Source organism: Hippopotamus amphibius, chromosome X, assembly GCF_030028045.1.
Source record: "Hippopotamus amphibius kiboko isolate mHipAmp2 chromosome X, mHipAmp2.hap2, whole genome shotgun sequence".
NCBI lineage: Eukaryota > Metazoa > Chordata > Mammalia > Artiodactyla > Hippopotamidae > Hippopotamus > Hippopotamus amphibius.
This window is the reverse complement of record NC_080203.1, coordinates 70,800,798-70,806,708: the sequence shown is the minus strand read 5'-3', so window position 1 is coordinate 70,806,708 and position 5,911 is coordinate 70,800,798.

The following is a 5,911-nucleotide window of genomic DNA, read 5'->3' as shown; positions in this document are numbered from 1 at the left end:
CCCTCCAACCCTCCCCACTTTCCCCACTTGGTGTCCATGTGTTTGTTCTCTACATCAGTGTCTCTATTTCTGCCTTGCATTTCCTCTTTCATAGTTGTTAGCATTTGCCTTATGTATTGCGATGCTCCTATATTGGGTGCATATATATTTGTAATTGTTATCTCCTCTTCTTGGATGGATCCCTTGATCTTTATGTAATGTCCTTTCTTGTCTCTTGTAACATTTTTTATTTTAAAGTCTATTTTATCTGATATGAGTATTGCTACTCCAGCTTTCTTTTGAGTTCCATTTGCATGGAATATCTTTTTCCATCCCCTCACTTTCCCTCTGTACGTGTCCCTAGGTCTGAAGTGGGTCTCTTGTAGACATCATACATATGGGTCTTGTTTTTGTATCCATTCAGCCAGTCTGTGACTTTTGGTTGGTGCACTTAGTCCATTTACATTCAAGGCAATTACCGATATGTATGTTCCTATTACCATTTTCTTAATTGTTTTGTTTTTGTTTTTGTAGGTCCTTTTCTTCTCTTATGTTTCCCACTTAGAGAAGTTCCTTTAGTGTTTGTTGTAGGGCTGGTTTCTTGATATTGAATTCTCTTAGCTCTTGCTTGTTGGTAAAGCTTTTGATTTCTCTGTCAAATCTGAATGCTATCCTTGGTGGGTAGAGTATTCTTGGTTGTAGGTTCTTCCCTTTCATCACTTGAAATATATCATGCCACTCCCTTCTGGCTTGCAGAGTTTCTCCTGAGAAATCAGCTGTTAACCTGTGGGAGTTCCCTTGTATGTTATTTGTCATTTTTCCCTTGCTGTGTTTAATAACATTTCTCTGTCTTTAATTTTTGTCATTTCGACTACTATATATCTTGGAGTGTTTCTCCTTGGGTTTATCCTGCCTGGGACTCTCTGTGCTTCCTGGACTTGGGTAGCTATTTCCTTTCCCATTTTAGGGAAGTTTTCAACTACAACCTCTTCCAGTATTTTCTCAAGTCCTTTCTCTCTCTCTTCTCCTTCTGGGACCCATATAATGCGAATGTTGGTGCATTTAACATTGTCCCAGAGGTCTCTTATGCTGTCTTCAGTTCTTTTCATTCTTTTCTCTTTATTCTTTTTTGCATCAGTGATTTTCACCATTCTGTCTTCCAGGTCACTTATTCACCCTTCTGCCTCAGTTAATCTGCTGTTGGTTCCTTCTAGTGTATTGTTCATTTCAGTTATTGTGTTGCATATCTCTGTTTGTTTGCTCTTTAATTCTTCTAGGTCTTTGGTCAACTTTTCAATCTTTGCCTCCAGTCTTTTTTCGAAGTCCTGGACCATCTTTACCATCATTATTCTGAATTCTTTTTCTGGAAGGGTGCCTATCTCCTCTTCATTTAGTTGTTTTTCTGGGGTTTTATCCTGTCCCTTCATCTGGTACAAAGTCCTCTGCTTTTTCATTTTCTCTGTCTTTCTGTGAATGTGCTTTTCAGTTCCACAAGAAAAAATACTGCAGATACTACTTGATACTGTTGTCTTCCCTCTTGTGGAGGAAGCTATCTAGGAGGCTGGTGGGTGCTTCCTGATGGGAGGGACTGATGTTGGGTAGGGCTGGGTGGGTGGAGCTCAGTAAGACTTTAATCTGCTTTTCTGCTAATGGGTGGGGCTGTGTTCACACCTTGTTGGTTGTTTGGCCTGAGGCTACTTGGCACTGGAGCTTACAGGCTCTTTGATGGGGCTAATGGTGGACTCTGGGAGGGCTCACGCCAATGAGCACTTACCAGAACCCCTGCTGCCAGTGCCTCTGTCTCCTCTGTGAGCCACAGTTGCCCCCCCCACCTCTGCAGGCAACCCTCCAACACCAGCAGGTAGGTCTGGTTCAGTCTCCTATGGGTCACTGCTCCTTCCCCCTGGGTCCTGGTGAGCACACATTTTTTGTGTCCCCTCCAAGAATGGAGTCTCCATTTCCCCCAGCCCTGTGGAGGTCCTGCAATCAAATCCCACTGGCTTTCAAAGTCTGATTCTCTGGGGATTCCCCCTTCCATTGCTGGACTCCTAGGTTGGGAAACCTAACGTGAGGCTCAGAACCCTCACTTTAGTGGGTGGACTTCTACAGTATAACTGTTCTCCAGCGTGTGAGTCACCCACCCAGCATTGATGGGATTTGATTTTAACACGATTGCACCCCTCCTACCATCTCATTGTGGCTTCTCCTTTGTCTCTGTATGTGGGGGTGTCTTTTTTGGTGAGTTTCAGTGTCTTTCTGTCAATGATTGTTCAGCATTTAATTGTAATTCTGGTTGGGTTTGTTTTTGTAGGTCCTTTTCTTCTCTTATGTTTTGCCCTTAGAAAAGTTCCTTTAGCATTTGTTGTAGGGCTGATTTGATGGCGTTGAATTCTCTTAGCTATTGCTTGTCTGTAAAGCTCTTGATTTCTCCATTGAATCTCAATGAGATCTTTTCTGGGTAGAGTATTCTTGGTTGTAGGTTCTTCTCTTTCATCACTTTAAATATATTGTGCCACTCCCTTCTGGCTTGCAGAGTTTCTGCTGAGAAATCAGTGGTTAACCTTATGGGAGTTCTCTTGTATGTTATTTCTTGTTTTTCCCTTGTTGCTTTTAGTAACTTTTCTTTATCTTTAAGTTTTATCAATTTGACTACTATGTGTCTTTGCATGTTTCTCCTTGAGTTTATCCTGCCTAGGACTCTGTGCTTCTTGGACTTGGGTAGCTATTTCCTTTCCCATGTTAGGGAAGTTTTTGACTGTAATCTCTTCCAATATTTTCTCAGGTCCATCCTCTCTCTCTTCTCCTTCTGGGACCAATGCAAACATTGGTGCGTTTAACATTGTCCCAGAGGTCTCTTAGGCTGTCTTCAGTTCTTTTCATTCTTTTTTGTTTATTCTCTTCCACATCAATGATTTTCACCATTCTGTCTTCCAGGTCACTTATTCATTCTTCTGCCTCAGTTAATCAGCTCTTGGTTCCTTCTAGTGTATTTTTCATTTCAGTTATTGTATTGCTTATCTCTGTTTTTTCTTTAATTCTCCTAGCTATTTGTTAAACTTTTCTTGCTCTTTTTGACCTTTGCCTCCAGTCTTTTTTCAAAGTCCTGGATCATCTTCACTATCATTATTCTGAATTCTCTTTCTGGAAGGTTGCCTATGTCCTCTTCATTTAGTTGTTTTTCTGGGGTTTTATCTTTTCCCTTCATCTGGTACAAAGTCCCCTGCCTTTTCCTTTTCTCTATCTTTCCGTGGCTGTGGTTTTCAGTTCCACAGAATGAGATAGTGCTGATACTGATTGATACTGCTGTCTGACCTCTTGTGGAAGAAGATATCTAAGAGGCTTGTGCATGCTTCTTGATGTGAGGGACTGGCAGTGAGTAGGGATGTGTGTTGCTTTCATGGGCAGAGCTCCGTTAAACTTTAATCCACTTTTCTGCTGATGGACAGGGCTGAGTTCCCACCCTGTTGGTTGTTTGGCCTGAGGTGACCCAACACTGGAGCTTATAGTCTCTTTGGTGAGGATAATGGCAGACTCAGGGAGGGCTCATGTCCATAAGCACTTCCCAGAACTCCTGCCACCAGTGTTCCTGTCCCTGGGGTGAACCATAGCTGCCCCCCTCCCCCACAGGCAACCCTCCAACACCAACAGGTAGGTCTGTTTCAGTCTCCTATGGCATCACGTCTCCTTCCCCCTGGGTCCCAGTGCACACACTACTTTTTATTTGCCCTCCAAGAGTGGAGTCTCTTTTTCCCCTAGTCCTGTGGAGGTTCTGCAATCAAACCTCACTGGCTTTAAAATCTGATTCTCTGAGGATCCCTTCCCCTGTTGCTGGACCTCCAGTTTGGGAAGCCTGATGTGTGGCTTGAACCCTCACTCCAGTGGGTGGACTTCTGTGGTATAACTGTTCTCCAGTTTGTGATTCGCCCACACAGTAGTTATGGGATTCGATTTTATTGTGATTGTGCCCCACTTACCATCTCATTGTCACTTCTCCTTTGTCTCTGGGTATGGGATGTCTTTTTTGGTGAGTTCCAGTGTCTTTCTGTTGATGATTGTTCAGCAGTTAGTTGTAATTCTAGTGCTCTTGCAAGAGGGAGTGAGCACATGTCCTTCTACTCCACCATTTTGAATTATCTCCTCTTGTTTACGTCTTTGGATGTAGAATGTCTTTTTTTGGTATGTTCCAGTCTTTTTTATTGATGGTTGTTCAGTAGTTAGTTATAATTTTGGTATGCTCATGAAAGGAGGTGAGCTTAAGTTCCTTTTCCTCTGCCATCTTGTGAGCAATCAATATAGTCACTTTGGAAAACCATTTGGAAGCTCTTCAAAAAGTTAAACATAAAGTGATTATATGACATAGCAATTCCACACCTAGGTATATACCCAAGGAATTCAATACATTAGTCCACACAAATCCATGAACATACCTATTTTAGCAGCATTATTTGTGATAGCCAAAATTGGCAACAATCCAAATAATCATCACTTCATGAACTGATGAATAAGATGTGGTATATGCATATAATATAATCTTGGTCAGCCATAAAAATGAATGAAGTGCAGGTACACGCTACAGCTAATTTATTCTAAGTGAAAGAAGGCAGACACAAAAGGCCACATAATGCATGATTCCATTTGTATGAAATATCCAGTGTAGTCTAATTCATAGACATAAAGTATATTTTGAATAATATACCAAGTAATACAAAGTAATTTTATGTAATGACTGAGATAGAAGTTGTCAGATGCTGAGTGTAGCATGGACTGTGGAGTAACATCTAAACATTATAGTTTCTTTTCAGGATGATGCAAATGTACTGGAATTAAATAGTGGCAATGATTGAATAGGTTTGTGAATATACTAGAAACAACTGAGTTGTACACCTTTGTTATTTTTGGCTGTATTTGGTCTTCATTGCTGTGCATGGGCTTTCTGTAGTTGCAGTGAGCAGGGGCTACTCTTTGTTTTCGTGCATGGGCTTCTCACTGTGGTGGCTTCTCTTGTTATGGAGCACAGGTTCTAGGTGCGTGGGCTTCAGTAGTTGCAGCATACAGGCTCAGTAGTTGTGGTGCACAGGCTCTAGGGTGCACAGGCTTCAGTAGTTGTGGCTCAACACACTCAGTAATTGTAGCTCACAGGCTCTAGAACACAGCCTCAGTAATTGTGCACATGGGCTTAGTTGCTCCATAGCATGTCGGACATTCCCGGACCAGGGATGGACTCATGTCCCCTGCACTGGCAGGCAGATTCTTAACCACTGTGCCACCAGGGAAGTCCCAAGATGCACACCTTCAAAGAATGAATTTTATGGAATGTGAATTATATTTCAATTATAAAATTATATGAGAAAAGTAACTACGAGTATGTATTAAGTCATCTATGGAAGTGGTGAACAGCATGCATTAACAAATGGCAAATTTTAGCAGAGAGAGGGAAACCATAAAGTCAAATGGAAATGCTAAAAATGAAACAAAACCTATGTTATTCATTCCTTCAGTAGGCTTACCATCAAATTGGGCAGAGTTGAGGAAAGAATCTGTAAATTTGAAGACATGTCAATGAAAATAATCTAAAATAAAACAAGAATGAGAATAAAGTTATTTAATATTTAAAATCTGAGTTTCTGCTCATAAATTTTTCTCAACATTTTTCTTTTTTTATTAATGATGGTAATAATAGATAGGTGTTGGTCTATTTGACAAAATGTCAAAGTCTTATAAGCCTATAAAAGACCCTTTCCTTTTTAAATGTCAGCATTATTTTATTGAATCCTCACAACAGCCCAGTCAGGTACTGTTTCCTACATTTTGTTAAAGAAAAATTTAAGGTTTGGAGAGATAATGTAACTATTCACAAAAGTTACACAGCTAATACATGATGGAGGAAGGCCAGGAATCCAGATAAATGCCAAAGTTCAGGTGCTTGATCACA